The sequence below is a fragment of the Lactuca saligna genome, chromosome 3 (assembly GCF_052625555.1).
Source record: "Lactuca saligna cultivar CGN05327 chromosome 3, ASM5262555v1, whole genome shotgun sequence".
Lineage (NCBI taxonomy): Eukaryota > Viridiplantae > Streptophyta > Magnoliopsida > Asterales > Asteraceae > Lactuca > Lactuca saligna.
This window is the reverse complement of record NC_136419.1, coordinates 106,541,009-106,559,467: the sequence shown is the minus strand read 5'-3', so window position 1 is coordinate 106,559,467 and position 18,459 is coordinate 106,541,009. Positions and strand designations below refer to the sequence as shown.

General features: G+C 38.4%; 1 pseudogene; it reads right to left on the bottom strand.

Annotated features, from left to right (window-relative positions):
* Positions 1 to 11,486: 11,486 nt before the first annotated feature.
* LOC145033883 (uncharacterized) lies at positions 11,487 to 12,518 on the bottom strand (annotated as a pseudogene).
* Between the last annotated feature and the right edge of the window lie 5,941 nt (positions 12,519 to 18,459).

Genomic DNA, 18,459 nt, shown 5'->3' with positions numbered 1-18,459 from the left:
TCCCAACACCTAGCATGATCGCTTAGGACATCCCTCTTCTAATATTCTAAATGTTCTTTGTAGCAAGTGTAAATTACCAATAAATGGAAAACTTTCAGAAACACAGTGTTGTCATGTATGCCCCATGGGAAAATCAACTAAATTTGCTTTTGTTCCTAGAAAATTTAATGCTTCTCATCCTCTTGACTTGCTTCACCTTGATGTTTGGGGCCCTTCCCCAGTTGTTTCTATGAATGGTCATCGTTTTTACTTATCAATAATTGATGACTTCTCTCATTATGTGTGGCTTTTTCCATTGTTTCATAAATATGATGTTACTAATGTTTTTGCCACTTTTAAAACACAAATTGAAAAGCAGTTATCTAGAAAAATCGCAGTGGTTCATTCTGTTAAGAATATACAAACCGATGGTGGTGGTAAGTTCACTAGTAGGCAATTTAAAGTTTCTTTGTCAAAATGGGGAATTAAACATCAACTCACTTGTCCCTATACACCTTAAAAAAACGGTGTCGTAGAACGAAAACATAGACATATCGTCCAAATGGGTATGTGCCTTATGACAAAATCCTACGTTCCATTTAAGTTTTGGATTGAAGCATTTCACACTACTGTGTACCTCATCAACAGACTCCCAATGCGTTAATTAGATTATTTCTCTCCTTACCAAAAACTTCTCTTGCGTGACCCTGATTATCACTTTCTTAAAGTCTTTGGATGTTCGTGTTTTCCTTACATTCAACCGTATAATTCTCACAAGCTTATGCCAAATCAAATCATTGTATTTTTATTGGCTATGATAATACTCACAAAGGCTATAGATGTTTGAACTTAAAAAATGGCCGTGTTTATATTTCACGACATGTTGTTTTTGATGAATTGGATTTTCCTTTGAGAAATAAAAGTGTAGGGTCTTTACTTGGTCCAACACATCAACAACTGAGGACCAACCATATGGCTAAAAATATGCAGCACCCGTTTTTAAACTCAAACTCACCTGCCACTTCACAACCCAACATTGCAGTAGCTCAAACTATACAAAAATCCACAATCCAAATATTGAGCAAATAACTCCTACACAAAGCCCAATTCCAACACCTAATCCTCCAACACCAACCACACTTACAACAATACTAGGTGACCATCAATATACATGCATTGGGCAAACATCACAAGTAAACTTCACTCCAGATGCATCTTCTTCACCAGCCACCCCTACATCATCTTTACCCAAAGTAAAAAAATTCACTCCTGAGGTTTACACTCCCTCACCTGCCATACCTGCATCTTCAAATATTACACATCCAACCCTTGAAAGTCCAGATAGTTTAAACCCAACCCTCAAAATCAGGTCTCTTGCTGATATCTACCAGAAAACATCACCCCATCCATTGCCATATGGTCTGATTGCCACCAAATCAAATGACGTGTTTTCTGAACCTCGAACTTTTGAACAAGCATCAAAATTTCCGCATTGGCAACATGCAATGCAAGAGGAAATTACTGCACTACACAAAAACAAGACTTGGCACCTTGTTCCTTCTCAGCAAGGTATGAATGTTGTAGGATGCAGATGGATTTTTAAGGTCAAAAGAAAAGTTGATGCATCCCTTGAACGCCACAAGGCTCGATTGGTGGCACAAGGGTTCACCCAACAGGAAGGACTTGATTATGCAGAAACATTCAGCCCAGTGGTTAAACCATCAACAATTCGTACTGTTCTCTCCTTAGCCCATGCTCAATGTTGGGATATCAAACAATTGGATGTCAAAAATGCCTTCCTCAATGGCATTCTACATGAAGAATTTATATGAAGCAACGATTGGGCTTCATCACTAAATCCTTCCCAGATCATGTGTGCAAATTAGACCGTGCCCTTTATGGTCTCAAACAAAGTCCATGGGCATGGTTTCAACGACTTCATGATTTTCTATTACACCAAGTATTCTTTAACAGACAATCTGATTCCTCTTTATTCATCAAACACACGAATGAGGTGTTTGTTTCAGCAAGCCTTTAAAATTATGACTCACAAAACTCCTCTCCGCTCCACTATCAAACAAAATGCATGCATACAAGTTATTGAGAAGAAATATACCTGTAACAATAGTGGTGTCTACAACAGATTTATCCTGTCCCATTGCGAACACTCGGCCCCTTCTGCCGGTATTTCTGTTGTTTGCCTTCGGGCAGTCCCTGCGGTAGTGCCCCGTGGCACCGCACTCAAAGCAGGCACGAATTACTCCATCATTAGCAGTGGGGGCAGCTTGTTGGGATGGATCCTTGCAGAAACGGACTGTATTCCCCTTCTTATTGCACCTGGTACATTGAAAGTCACAGCAAGGACCATGGTGGTGGAAGTTGTATTGGTTGCACTTCGGAAATCTCCCACTCTATGAACTTGTGGGTGCAGTGGTGGCAGGAACAGTCACAGCGTGAGCCGCTACCACTTGTTTTTACTTGGGGTTCCCCTGTAGGGTTTGTCCCCTTCTCTTGTTTCAAGGCCTTCCCTGGCCCTGTACCTCCTTTAATGGATCGACAGTTGCTGCAACAGTACCCTGTTTGACCCCATGGTCGATGAGTCACTAAGCCAGGCGCTTAGTGCTGTTGAAAGTGATAGGGTTGGAGGCAAGGACGTAACCTTGAATCTGGGGTGACAGACCCCCAAATGTACCTCTCAACCTTTTTCGGTTCTGGGTTGACCATGGCAGGGCACAAGGCAGCAAGGTCGTTGAACCTGGCCATGTAGGTGACTAGGTCAGACCCAATCATCTTCAGATTCCAGAGCTCCTGCTCTAGCTTTTGTATCTCGCCCCTTGGGCAGTATTCCTCCAGTAGTAGGATCTTCAAGTCCTCCCAACTTATGGCGTTGGTGACGGTGATAGTCACGGACTTCACATGGCTTTTCCACCAGGTGAGAGCTCGATCAGTGAGGGTGCAAGCGGCAAACTTGACTTTGCTCGCTTCTTAGCAAGAGCAGATCTGATAGACCGTTTCGGTCTTTTCGAACCATTGCATCAGTGCAATGACTCCCCCAGTGCCATTAAATGTTTTTGGCTTTGTGCTGGAGAACTCATTGTAAGTACATTCCCTTACGTGACCATGACCAGTGCCATGGTTGGAATGATTCGTGCTGCTTCCTACCCCTCGATTTCTATTGGAGTTTATTTGTGAGAGGGTGGCGGTTACTGTTGCGGTGATAGCAGCCTGGACCATGGCCGGATCATAAGCTGGTGGTGGAGGTGGTGTTAGTATCATGCGTGGTCTGGATCTTAGGTTTGGACGAGGAGGCATCGCGCTACCAATAAATAAAAATGAAGGATTATTAGTTTTGGTGGTTGAGGGTTGAATGATAATAAGTTAACTATCTTTAATAGTTCAAGAATTTGGTTTGATCTACACATGGCTTTGAGTTTGATTCATAAATGGAGTTTGAATAGCAATAGATAAACTCATGTACTCGAATGAAATGCATAGAATTGACACATGAAAGAGATATGCCCTATATATATATATATATATATATATATATATATATATATATATATATATATATATATATATATATATATATATATATATATATATATATATATTAAACATATGGTTGCGTTACATCCGAAGTTAGAAAAAATTAACCTTTCTAAAGGTCTCCGATTTACAGAAAGTTTAAAGAAACTAAGACTTTTAGCCGATGGTCCTATTCTATATCAAAATTTCGGAGTTAGGCAAGCACTACTCACGGCACGGATTGCGCTTTGAGTTTAACTCCGCAGTCGATTGCTTGGCTCACATGAGACGCCTGTCAAAGGCAACATGTTGCTCCCTCAAATCCCTCATTTCGAAGAGAGCTATAGTCATTTGCTCCTAGAGGGAGTTGGTGTGGAGTTGAGAATTCCCTTGTAGCATGTCTAGGCAACAGATATCAACTGCGTTATCTTCCATGCTTATGTCAACCTCACGAATCCAGTTTGCTTTGACTCTAGATTGATAAGCCTGATTGGCAAGTTTGCCTACCACAACTGGGAGCGCTCGATCAGCTGAACTTCCTCCGCTGACATCGTTGAAGTCCTGACACATACTGTAAGGAGGATGCAGTCCTTGCTGCTGGCTCCAATGGTGGATGTGGCTTCCCCAGACGGGAGTTGGTCCTTGAAATCCCATCCTGAAAGGAGGTCGGACGGCTGGCGGATTGATTACCTTAGGCTCTGAGGCTGAGCTATCCGAACCTTCCTCCTCCTCGTCTTCCATGGTTTCCTCCTCGGGGTCATCTTCAATCCATCCCTCATTACCTTGGTTGGGGTAGTAGCGGTCGTCGGGGTGATGGAATCCAACCATTGAGTCTATACGAGAATAGGGTTAAGAATTGACTATAAGCTAAAGCACGTAAAATTTACCCTTAATTTTGACGGTTGAAGATACCCAAATACTCCCAAAGTATTCTTAATGATATGCTCTTGGTAAGTTTTAAATTTGTTGTTCACTGTAGACACTCCCTGGCAAACGTTAGTCGTCTACCGGACAAATATAGTTGATCAGACTATATTCATCCCAGTTCCGATTATATGTCCCAAGGCACACCTGCACTACACAATTTATTTATAATACTTCTATATTGATCTATTTATGACACTGTTATTAATATGAAATGAATGCAAGCCTTCTTTACAAAAATTAAATAAATTTAATTTTAAAAGTATGACTCTTACTCAGAGTGTTTTGCCCAGTTGTGTTTATAGTTGTATACCAAAAATTGTTTTTATATACTTAATTCACTATAAATAATGATCTGATACAATTCTATCACACCCCCAAACCAGAACGGCGGAAACGTTCGGGGGCGGAGGACGTCATATTCAATATCATAACAGTTCATAGTAAGGAAAGTATACACCACCATATTTATAAAGGTTTCAAAACATTTATATAATTGTATTTTTTACATGTTTAAAAGATAAATACATAAACATCTTTCAAAAGAAGTAATTAACGTCAAAGCGTTAATCCCCAAAAGTTGGTTTCCAAACCTGCTTAGCGGTTCCCTGAGAATACAAGTTATTTCAAAGAAAAAGTGTCAATAATTAAGTTGGTGAGTTCATAAGCGGTTTTGAGAAAATGTATACCATTCCAAAGTTCGTGCGTTTTCCAAGAAAATCCCTTATTTTCTTATAAAAGTATGAAATGCATATGAATGTTCGTGTTGTGAATTGTAAATAGTTGTACAAGGAAAATCCCTTATTTTCCTATTAGTTGATTATTTTGGATACAAGAAAATCCCTTATTTTCCTTAAGTAACAGGTAGTTTCTAATGTCCAAGACCGAAAATCGCAAGCAACTGAAATGCTTAAAAGGTTGAGGCATAGTTTTATATAATAAAGCTATAAGAAGATCGTATTTGTTAGATGAAAAATAGTTTTAATAACTACTCATTCATAAAATCAGAACACCATAATAATTGTCTATCCGGTGAGTTTTATAACCATACTAAACATAATATGCCTGTGGCGATGGTCTTTAGGCGTCGAAACTGATGGGTTTTGGTCATAAGACATCCTATGTGCTCATACAAACCCTAATACTAGGATCTAGGTTTCTCTATTGTACATGCTTTGAATCCAAGACTATAAACCCTAATTCTAGCATACAAGTAATCATATTAATATGTAATTAGGTTTAAGATCATACCTTGATTGTTATGCAGCAATAACAATCCCAATTCTCCTTGTATTGACTTTGGAAGGCTTAGAGTCACAAGTGTCACTCCTCTAATGGTTCACAAACACCATAAGCAAGAGGATGAAGAGGAGAGAGGTTGGAGGCTGCCAAAAACGTGTAGAAACCCTTACAAGAAGCTTAGCCCCATTTTTGAGCCTTAAGGGGTCTTTATATACTTGGGCTATTAGGGTTATGTAACAAGGAAACCCTAATTTGGATGCTTAAGCCCTAAGCAACCCATAGACTCCTTTTAATCAAGCCCTTGGACGATTTCCTTATGGGCTTCCCCATAGAATTCGTCCAACCCTTGATACAAGGCAATCCATGGCCCAAATTGCAATTATCCTATAATTACAATTCCAGTCCCTTAAGTTTAATTAATCTCTTTTAGTCACAAAACTAATTACCAATTAATTATTGACTAATATTAATTAAACAATATGATTTCTCCTTTAATATATTATTCCCATAATATATTAATAAATCATATTTAATCCTTACTCTCCATAATTCATCCTATCAAGTTGCTTTGGTGAAGGCAACCCAAAAGGACCATGCACCATCGGGTCAAGTACATACCAAAATAGTTATGGACTTAGACACTAATCCAACAGAAACGTTATGACAAACTGTCACCCAAAGGACTGTAGCTAACAGTCAGGGCGCGGGATCATGACTTCCCATATAGATCTATACACATTTGACACGCTCTTCAAACGGGAGACTCTGGTTATAATAGATAGGACTTTAGGTAGTACCTTTTAACAAAAAGGTAGCATGGAAGATGTAATCGTCTCACGGATTCTCAACTAAGTCTGTATTAAAATAATAGTTTTGTATGCAATGTTTATCCTCTTTCATAATGTTTGACAAAGCATAAATCATAAGTTCTTTGAATGCATAAAATAGTTTAACAAGGATGGCTACCCTGGATGCTTTGCATTTTGTATAAGTCTAATGAATGCAAAGTATAACAAGAGTTTTCATGTTTTCACTCGGGATCAACTGTGTGTTTACTTGTATTCTCCCCCGAAATGTATTTAAAGTACATTATAAAGTATTTGAAGGTGTATAAAAGGGGGTATGCACTCACTTGATTAAAGTGGTTGTTTTGAAGTAGTCGAGAGAAGAATCGAGCAGAACTTCGACTAGTGAGAGTTGAATTCTCGGGAATCTCAGGAGTTTATAACTTCCTTTTGATCTTGAGTATGAAAACCGAGGTGTCTGGATGGATTCGAATGGAAAAACATAGAGCAAAAGCGTGGGAAAGGAGAAGAATTGAATAAGAAAATTGGAGCCCTAGCCTCCCTTTTATAGGAGGCTGAACCGCCTCCGTACGCTGGGCGTACGCTCTTACGCGGGGCGTAGCGTACAACAACGCTTACGTCAGCCGACTGACGCACGCAGGGATGTCTGCTGCCGAAGGGACTACGCCCTTATCGCCTGGTACGCTGGGCGTACCCTTTACGCGGAGCGTAACTCGATTTATAGAACTTCTAAATTTTGTAACTTTCGCATACGAACTCCGTTTCTGGCATTCTTTATATCTACGCGTAGGTGAGACTGTACTCTACAACTCTCATTTAGACTCCGTCGGCTAGTATTGAATTTATATTTAATAATACCTTTTTAGCGGGCCGGGACTGGAAAATTCCGTTAAAAAATCCATAACTTCTTTATCCGGTGTCCGATTTTATCTGACTTTTTACCGTTGTATTCCAATTGTCAGGGTTTTCAACTTTCGTTTAGGCTGTGTTAGCTAAAGATCGCTCGATCTTTCATTCAAGTCTTTAGTTGTCTACTGCTAGGTCAAAAACTTCGTAAAATCATAACTTCCTCATACGAAGTTAGATTTGGGCGTTCTTTTTGCGTATGTTCACGGTTTAATGATATCTACGACTTTCATATAGATACCTAAGGCTAAGAATTATTTTATTGAAATTTCTCGTTTTATGCTTAACAACGCTTTACCGGCAGTGTTACGAATCTTTTATTGGTCATAACTCCTTCGTTATAACTTGGATTTTAGTGTTCTTTATATTTTTGGAAACCTTATCACGATATCTACCACATAGTGTACTCAAACGGAGCTTTTTGAACATTTCATTTTCGATGATATTCTTATTACTTCACAAAAAGATTACAAGACTCGACTTTTAGACATTACATTGACTTGACACAATGGGTTGTTACGAGATTCAACATGACTGGATGCAAGCCGGCTACTACTCCTAGTGCTCCCAATTCTCAATTGTCGTTACATGAGGGTGAACTACTTCCAGATGCTACTGAGTATCGCAGCATGGTTGGTGGCGTACAATATCTCACACTTACGAGACCAGACATTGCATTTTCAGTCAATCAAGTATGTCAATTCATGCACCAACCTCGTACTTCTCATCTACAAGTCGCTAAACGTATCCTAAGGTTCATTAAAGGCACACTACAGGAGGGTTTGTCATTCTACGTGTCAACATCTTTCTACATTCGAGCCTACTCTGACTCGGATTGGGCAGGAGATCCGAATGATCGTCGATCTACAATAGGTACTTGTATCTTTGTTGGCCCAAGTCTTGTATCTTGGACCACCAAGAAACAGCCGACCGTCTCACGATCAAGCAGTGAAGCTGAATATCGTGCCCTTGCTACTACTACAACAGAACTTAGATGGTTCTCTTACTTGTTTCATGACTTACATATCTTTCTTCATCCTCCCTCTCTCTTTTGTGACAATTTATCAGCTTTACATATGACTCGCAATCCAGTATTTCATGCCCGTACTCATCACATTGAGATAGACTATCATTTCATAAGAGAACTGGTCGCTCGTGGATTTTTAAAGTTACACTATATATCCACCGATGATCAGTTAGCAGATTTGTTCACAAAGGGCCTCTCTAAAGTCAGGTTTAATGCTTTATTTGTCAAGTTGCGCCTCCCTTACGGACGTCTTACTTGAGGGGGGGGGGGGGGGGGGGGGGTGGAAGCGTAAATATTGTAACAAGAGAATTTGTTTTATATATTTTTAGTATGGTTGTTAGGCTTGGTAATCAAGCATTTATGTCCTGTAATTAAGGCAAAATCTTTTCCCTAATTGAGTGTATTTCCTATTTTACCCTTGTAATTACTCTATATATATTCTGCAGTATATTGATTGACACTTAATTTGGGGTTTTTTCTTCACTGTTATATTTCTTCTCCACACGCTTTCTGTATTGTCTTCTCTCCTCTGTATAGTCTTTCAGTACGGTTGATGCTACATAAATTCATTGGGTTTGGAGTGCTTACCTTGAATAGAATGTTTTTATAAACACTTTTCTATAAATTTATCTTTTGTATTATGAATTTTAAATACTTTAATTTCTTTTTGTGTTGTAGCATCCTACTTTCTTATTTTCATATTACCACATTGTTATTTAAAAAATGAAGCAAGTTATAGCCGTGTTATCCAAAACTCGAAACACTTTTCATTGATTTTCAAAGTATAATAATAAAAATAGTTAGAAAATATAAGGATATATACGTGTATATTACTAAATTTAAAGTATTTGCATATTTCTCTTTATACTAAAAAAATATAAACTTTTGTTTATAATTTATGTATCGAACTGTTACATTTAATGATTTAGCCACTAAATTATTATTATTCTTTTATGATTACTGTAAAAAACATTTGGTAAACCATTTATACAATGATGCAAAAATTAATCAATTTGAAAACTTTTTTTTTAAATAATTGCCTTTATTAACGATAATAATATTTATTTATAAGGGCAAGGAAAACCATTTGATAGCAATATTTGATGGGTTGGTATAATAAAGATCCAGTGAAAGTACTTCATGCTTCATAATACAATAACATTGTATTCCAATGATTACTTTATTAGTTTATTATAGCATCATACTTTTTTCATCTTCTTTTTATAATGTTCTTATTATTGAGATATCAATGTTTTCCAAATGAATGGAATTAAAATTGAATTCCATTCATTTTGACAACCAAATTCACCATGGAATGGAACCTCAAATTTCAGTTTTGTTGCATTCCATGAACTAAACGCACCCTTATTATTCTGTGTTGCTTTGATTTTTGGGTTTGTTGATTTCTTTTTTCATTTATGTTGTTATTTTTGGGTGCAGAGATGTTAAAGATTTGCACTTTGCAAAGCTTTTGGCCATGAAAGTAATGGAGGAAAGCCTGTAAAAAATTCCTTAAAAACCCCTTCAGAAGTTAAAGTAAAACCATAAGGGTATCAAGTATCATTCCATTATTTTATTTTACCAAAAATTGTTTGAATGATAGTTATGATTTTATATTTTATTAGGTTGTTGATTTTGGTTTACTTGAACTTTCATCTGTTGTTAGAGGAACACTAATTGATTTTATGCACATGAGAGGTTTGCGAATGTGCTTCTCGAGGTGAACGATAATTCTCTTTTTTTTTTTTTTTTTTTTTTTTTTTTTTCTTTTGGCGATAAGTTATGCAAATTATGTGGTTAAAAACTTTCGATTACATGATTCTCCTTGACATAATCAAAACTAGAAATAACAATAACAAAATTATTTGTTTGTGTTAGTTTTAAATTGCAGGCAACCTTCCTTATGTTTAATCACATTGTATCCATGAAATGGGTGTTCGAGCTTACACACATGTTTCCATATACTTCATTTTTTGTTAAAGAGAATGGAAAAAGGTCCAAAGGGAAAAGGGGAAATAAGAAAAATCTGAAGTACCACTTAAAATTTTAGTTGTTTTGAGTATCATAAATCAATATGGACTCTTTTGTAGCTTTGGGTTTTAGATATCATTGATACCTCTAACCTTATAAAGGAGTAATTTGAATATAATGTTATATGATATAAGTAAACATATGAAAGAAAAAAAAGTAATTTTTATAACTTTCGGTATGATTGGGCAAGGATGGTATATTGTTTTTCAAGATACATTGGTGGATCTTTTAATTCCAAAAACAAGCAAAGCATGTGTAAACGAGAAAATTACATAGAAAAATAACGTACTATATTGTGGCTACTAATTAAGGCAACGTAATTTAGTATTTTGGATCCATTCTATCATTAGTCATCACCAATTTCTATTAGAAATACAATCAATATTTCGTTTTTGTTTAACGAATTATTTGTAATCCGGTGAATATAGAAATTAGCAAAAGATTACATGACCGTGAGAGAAGAGGTGCATGCTATTTTATGGTTGAAGGAAGATGAAGAGAAAATGGAGAAAAAACTTGGAGACCGACTTGAAGATTCTATTGAGCAGATGCTCGATAATTTCCCTTACACCCTGCTCCCGAGTTCATTAAAGGAAAGAAAAGAAAAGAAAGGAAGAACAAGGAGAGAAAAGAAAAGGAAGGGAACAGAAATAATAAAGTATTCAGTGCTCCCGAGTTTGAAAGAAAGAAAAAGAGAGTATTCATTTTAGGTGCTCCCGAGTTCATTAAAGGAAAGAAAAGAAAGTAAAATAGACAATTATACCCTTTTATGTTTTTGAGTAAATATTAAGTCTTTACATCCCCACATTCATTCTACCGTACCCCCTACCCCAAAAAAACCAACTCTCCCTTCCTCCCCTCTACTTAAAACATTAACAAACAATTTTATTTTAATATAAAGTAAATTGTAAAAAGGAAAACCGCATGTTATTCAATTGTTCTCAAGATGCAAAACGAAAACCACAAACAACTCAAAAAAATAAAAATAAAAACCAAAATCATAAACGCATTAGATCAATCCAGTAACAATCACCCAAGGTTATTTAATCATGTGCACCCATCATATCTTTGAGGACACACATCCGTATCTGAAGGGGACAACTGAACAATATCCTAGCTTTTGCTTGATTTGTTGCCAAAATATTTAGAGCCCTCGGTAATTCATGGGGTTCCAAACCCACCAACTCCAATTCTCTATAAATTTCTTCCCCTGTATATTCCCGAGGATAAGCTCTATCAAAAATTATATTACCCTCTCTGATAGCACCAACCACATTATCAACCGATTTCATTATCTTTGAGTTAATATCTTCTTCTTCTTCGTCGTCTTCAAATTTCCTCTTTTTACTCTTACACTTCTTTGCACATGAAGACTGTTCTTGTGAAAAAGGAGGTGGAATAACATCCTGAATGTTATCATCAAGATCAACATATTCGTTCTCCAAATGAATTTCATTGTTAGCTAACGTGTCATCAACTTCTTTAATTGTTTCAACTTGAATATTTTCATTTTTATTTAATCGGGCATTTTTTTCTTTCGCTGTCTCAGCATGTGCACCAGATGCCCTATCCTTTGCAAATAATACCAACATTTCATCGAAGTATGCAATCTTTTTTGTCCTTAACGACACAGCCTCAGGTTTTGACTGTATAGCAACACAAAAATAATTAGTATTGCAAACGATAACATAAAATATTTTAAAAAAATAACATAGACATAAAAGGAACAATTACTTTTATTAAATTATCCCATACTTCTTCCTCCGCTTCTATTAGTTGAGTAGACGAATTCCAAGAGAACCCGTCATTGAAATTCCCCTAAACAGATCGTACCATTGCGAAAAATGTTTTTTTAAGGTTTTGTAGCGATTCTTCAAATGACTTTTGGTAATATCCATTTGATGGTTTGTGTTCAACTCCTCAACCATTTGAGCATATGCAGTTGGTGTGAAACTACCATTGACCCTATTGTGTGTCTCTTGTTGTTTAATCATCGCTTGGATGTACGCATAATCCATTATTTCTGACCATTTAACTTGTTCCTTTTCACTACCACCAGCTTCCTGTTTGATCATGATGACTTTGCACATAGGAATAAAAATTAAAGAATGGTACATTGTTAGACCACAATATGAAGGATAATACTAATAAAAAATATGATGGGTAAATAACATAATTAATCTCAAAAACCAATCATCAATACAATGTGAAATTGAAAACAAAATGTATCAAAATGAAACTAGTATTACATATTAATTTAATTGTTTGAATGTGTCAAATAATTTGCCCACATTTCATTTGCAATTGAATTCCTTAGTTGCTCTGCCATTCTATTACCCTCATTTGTTTCTGTTGAATTACGACGATCTTGCTCTTGTGATCCGTTTAAGATCTCTTGCATCACCTCATCTTCAAGATTTATGTCGCGGTCTTCATCTAATAAAAAGTTGTGTAGAATACAACATGCCAAAAATATGGCAGATTGTGTTTCACAAGAGTAAAATGGTTCCGTTTTAGAGTTATTCGCTTGAACTTGCCAACTAATGAAACTCTTATTATCTACAGCGACAAACCCGGAACGAACCTTCATATCATTTCTTGCATCAAGGCACATAAATACCTTCGCAAGGAGTATTGTGTTTTCTTAGCTCACGTGGTAAAAAAAAGCATGAAGTGAAAGACATCGCAAGCATTCCTAAGGTCTGCAACTTTCCCGACGATCTTCCAGGAGTGCCTCCCAAACGACAAGTCGAATTCTAAATCGACTTAATCCCTGGGGCTACTCCTGCAGCCAAATCCCCTTATCATCTTGCACCTTCTGAGATGCAGGAATTATCCAGCCAGCTTAACGAACTCCTAACCAAAGGTTTCATAGGACAAAGCTTCTTACCCTGGGGAGCACTGCTTTTGTTCGTAAAGAAGAACGATGGATCATTCCACATGTGCATAGACAACCACAAGCTGAATAAACTTACCATCAAGAATCGATATCCTCTGCTTCACATTGACGATCTATTCAACCAACTTCAAGGTGCGCACTACTTCTTGAAAATAGACTTAAGATTTGGGTATCACCAGTTACAGATTTTGGAGGAGGACATTCCCAAAACTACGTTCAGAACTCGTTATGGTCATTACGAGTTTATAGTGATGCCATTCGGATTGACGAATGCACCTTTTGTGGTCATGGACCTAATGAACTAATTGTGTCGTCCATTCCTGGAAAAATTCATCATAGTCTTCATTAACGACATCCTTATCTGCTCAAGAAGTGAAGAGGAACATGGCCAACATCTTCTTCAAATGTTGCAAACTCTTAGATCAGAGAAACTCTATGCGAAGTTTTCAAAGTGTGAATTTTGGATTAGGAAGATTCAATTCCTAGGTTATGTGGTCAGTTCAGAAGGAATACATGTCGACCCTTCTAAAATAAAGGCAATTGAAAACAGGTCAACACCCAAAACACCTACATAAATCTATCAATTATTAGGTCTTGCTGGCTACTATCGCAAATTCATCCAAAATTTCTCCCGAATCGCTAAACCACTTACCACCCTAACACAAAAGGGTGTAACTTTTAGTTTGGGAGAGAAGCAAGAAACAACGTTCCAAACACTGAAATGAGCTTTATGCAGTGCACCGATCTTCTCTCTACCTGAAGGGACTGAGGACTTTGTAGTGTACTATGATGCTTCTAATCAAGGGCTTGGGTGTATTCTTATGCAAAGAAGAAAGGTTATATCCTACGCCTCAAGACAACTTAAGACGCATGAGGTCAACTATACAACACATGACCTTGAGCTAGGAGCAATGGTGTTTTCTCTAAAGATTTGGATACATTACTTATATGGCACGAAATGCAAAATATTCACGGACCATAAAAGTCTCCAACATATCTTCGATCAGAAAGAGTTGAATATGAGACAACGGCGATGGGTGGATCTACTGAATGATTACAAATGTGAAATTCTTTATCAGCCTAGTAAAGCAAATGTAGTAGCTGACACCCTTTGCATAAAAAAATACTAGGGAGACCGAGTAAAGTCGTTGACCATGAAAATCTATTCACATCTGTCCACACAAATCAGAGAGGCTCAACTCGAGGCCTTAAAACCTGAAAACATGGCAGGTGAAACCTTGAGGGGAATGTATAAGAATTTCAAAGTCAGGGATGATGGAGTCTATTATTTCATGAACCGAATCTAGACACCAAAGTTTGGTGGTTACAGAGATGCGGTTATGAATGAAGCACACAAAAACCAATACTCCATTTATCCAGGTTTAGACAAGATGTATTTGGACCTCAACAAACTATGTTGGTAGCCTAACATGAAGGCCGAAATTGCTACTTTGTGGGCAAGTGCCTTATTAGTGCCAAACCTGAAATCCTTGAATAGAAGTGGGAGCGGATTACAATGGATTTCATAACTAAGTTACCCAAAACATCAGGTGGTTATGATACTATTTGGGTAATCTTTGATAGATTAACCAAATCCGTACACTTCTTGCCAATAAAAGAAACCAACAAGATGGAGAAGCTAACAAGAACTTACCTCAAGGAGATTGTTAGACTGCATGGTGTGCCAATATCTATTATTCCTAACCGAGATAGTAGATTCGCCTCTCGTTTCTGGCAGTCTTTACAAAACTCTCTGGGAACTAGGTTGGTCATGAGTATAGCCTACCATCCACAAACCGACAGACAAAGTGAGAGGACGATTCAAACATTAGAAGAAGGTTGCGAGCTTACGTGATAGACTTTGGAAAGGCATGGGATACTCATTTACACCTTGTCGAATTCTCTTATAACAATAGTTATCACACTAGCATAAAGGCTTCTCCATTCGAAGCGCTCTATGGTTGCAAGTGCAGATCACCTCTGTGATGGGCTGAAGTGGGTGACATGCAGCTAGCTAGAGGTCAAACTCCTGATGGTACTCTCACCAGTCCAGAAATGATTCGAGCGACTATATAGCAAATCGTACAAATTCGGGAGCGACTTAAAGCTTCCAGAGATAGATAGAAAAGCTACGCTGACAAAAGGAGAAAACCCTTGGAATTCCAGGTTGGTGACCGCGTATTGTTGAAGGTCTCACCATGTAAGGGAATGATACGCTTTGGAAAGCATGACAAATGAATCCAAGGTACATATGACCAATCGAGATTCTTTCTAGAATCGGTCCTGTAACTTACAAACTTCGACTACCCCCCAGAACTAAGTAACATTCATCCTACCTTCCACGTTTCGAACTTGAAAAAGTATCTATCCGACGAGACTTTTCTGATCCCACTCGAGCAAATTGAGTTAAACGAGATCCTCGAATTTGTGGAACAACCCGTAGAGATTCTAGACAGGGAAGTTAAGAAAACCAAACAAAGATGTATCCCAATAGTGAAGGTTCGCTGGAATGCAAAACGGGGACCTGAATTCACTTGGGAGCGGGAGGATCAAATGCAACAAAAATATCCACATATTTTCCCTATTCTATCTAAAATGCTAATTTCGGGACGAAATTCTCTCTAACGGGGGAATAATGTAACAAAAGGTTATTTCAAACCTATGTAATAATATATGCCAATTTTTAGTTCTTTTTAAAATAACAAAGAAATTTTGGCATACTGTGTACATTTGTAACACCGTAAAATTTAAGATAATTTTTCGCATTTTAAAACATATTTCCAAAAACATTCATTAATAAAATATCATTGTATCATATCATTGTTCACAAAACATTTCCTAAGATCAAATCATAATAAACTCCACGGATGTGTATACAGATCATGCCGGCGCCTTCCCGCGATCATCACTGGTAACTGAAACACATAACACATACCACTATAAGCATAAAGCTAAGTGAGTTCCCCAGAATACCATACATAACACATACTAGCCACTCGCAGCTATAACTCTGTGGGCCCTTAGGCCCTAACTCTGTGGACCCTCTGGTCCTAGCTCTGTGAACCTTCTGGTTCTAACTCTCATATACACATGGCATAAATCACATAGAAATAATACAGTGCAATACATCACATAAATAGCATACAATAACTCTGTTACATAAATCTAATTACCACTCCAGGTAAAGTATAGTAAGAAGACTCACCTCAGATCTCTCGGTAAATCTCTGACTCGGGAGAAATACGATCTAGCCTTCGCCTAATCACATAAAGTAAATACTCTCATAAATATAACTCTCGGTACTAGACTCAATCCTCTCTTGGCACCTTCATAAGGGTAAAAGACCATTTTACCCCTCTTTTGGCTCAAAGGCCCTCATTGTTGACCAAACCCTAAAAGTCAATAAAAGTCAACAGTCAAACTTTGACCTGACTTGTCGAGTGCACTTGGGCGACTCGGCAAGTCTACACGTGTCCACTAACTCTCTAGTCTCACTTGGCACGTCGAGTCCCTCCCCTTGCTCGACGAGTCACACCTGGCATGAATCGCGGGGCCACCCCGTCTCAACTCGCCGAGTCTCAAGATCAACTCGGCGAGTTCTGCCTTGAACTCCAGTCCTCTAATCCCTATATGAATCACTTAGTTATTCCCTCAACTCGACAAGTCTACTCACTGAGTGATTTACGGGAATCCCTAACCCTACTCGTCGAGTCTGCCCTTGGACTCGGCGAGTTCATGCCATGCACAAACTCAATTGACCTCCTAAGGTTAGATCTATTCCTTTGATCCATAGATCTAACCTTCGCAAGCCTGATAAATACGTAAAGCTCGAATCTTGGCACTCATGGGACATCTAGGAGGTTTTACTTGGTGATTTAGCCTCAAAAATGACATCCTAAGGTCAACACCTCCATAGCTCAACATAAAGAAAGCTGAGATAAGCTCTTTAGACCACTATGGGTCCAGATCCGAAGTCTCAAAAAGAATAAGGGCCATATTCTCGCAATTTCTTCCTTTAAAGGACATGAAAACTCTACATCTATGGATTCCTTCAACAAAACAGATAAAGGGGCGATATAGTACCTCAAAGATGAAGTCTTTTGCTCGAAACCCACAGATGCACCACCTCCTTGGTCTCCTCTATGCTGGAAACACCTCCTTCTTGCAAGAATCGACCACAAAGATCAAGAAATGGCTCCTTTCCTCTCACAATCGCTCTAGCTCTTTTATGGTTTCTCTCTGGGGTTTGGTAGCCGCAAATGACGGCCCTAAGGGCCTTTAAATAGGTCCCATACCCGGGAAATTAGGGTTTCATTAAGCAGCGTGGACTCGCCGAGTCCACTCATGGACTCGCTGAGTCTAGTCATGAACCCGGATGAGAATCCGCGACCCTACCTGGCGAGTCTAAGCACCAACTCGCCGAGTCCCTCCACAAAATCCAAAATAAGTGAATAAAATAATATACCTTGGAATCCGGATGTTAAAATTCTCCCCGACTAGAATCAGACTTCGCCCTCGAAGTCTCACTCTGCAAACAACTCCGGATGCTGCTCACGCATCTCACGCTCCGGCTCCCAAGTCAGCTCTGACCCTTTCTGATGCTGCCACTGGACCAGCACCAGAGGCACTTCCTTGTTCCTCAAAACCTTGATCTTCCGATCCCTAATCGTCACCGGTCTCTCAACATAGTTCAGGCTCACATCCACCTGAATATCCTCTAATGGTACCACTGCCGATTCGTCGGCTATACCCTTTCTTAGTTGCGACACATGGAAGGTGTCATGAATCTTACCCAACTCTGCAGGTTGCTCCAAACGGTAGGCTACCCTGCCTACTCTCGCGATCACCATGAAAGGTCCAATATATCGGGGCCACAACTTTCCCCTCTTCCTGAATCGGATCACTCCTTTCCAAGGAGAGACCTTCAGGAGCACGAAGTCGCCGACCTGAAACTCGAGCTTGGGTCGGCGCCTGTCTGCATAACTCTTCTGACGACTATGAGCGGTCAACAACATATGTCTGACCTGCTGCATCTACTCAGTCGTCTGAAGCACGATCTCTGTACTACTCATCACACGTTGCCCTACCTCTCCCCAACAAATGGGGGTCTGACACCT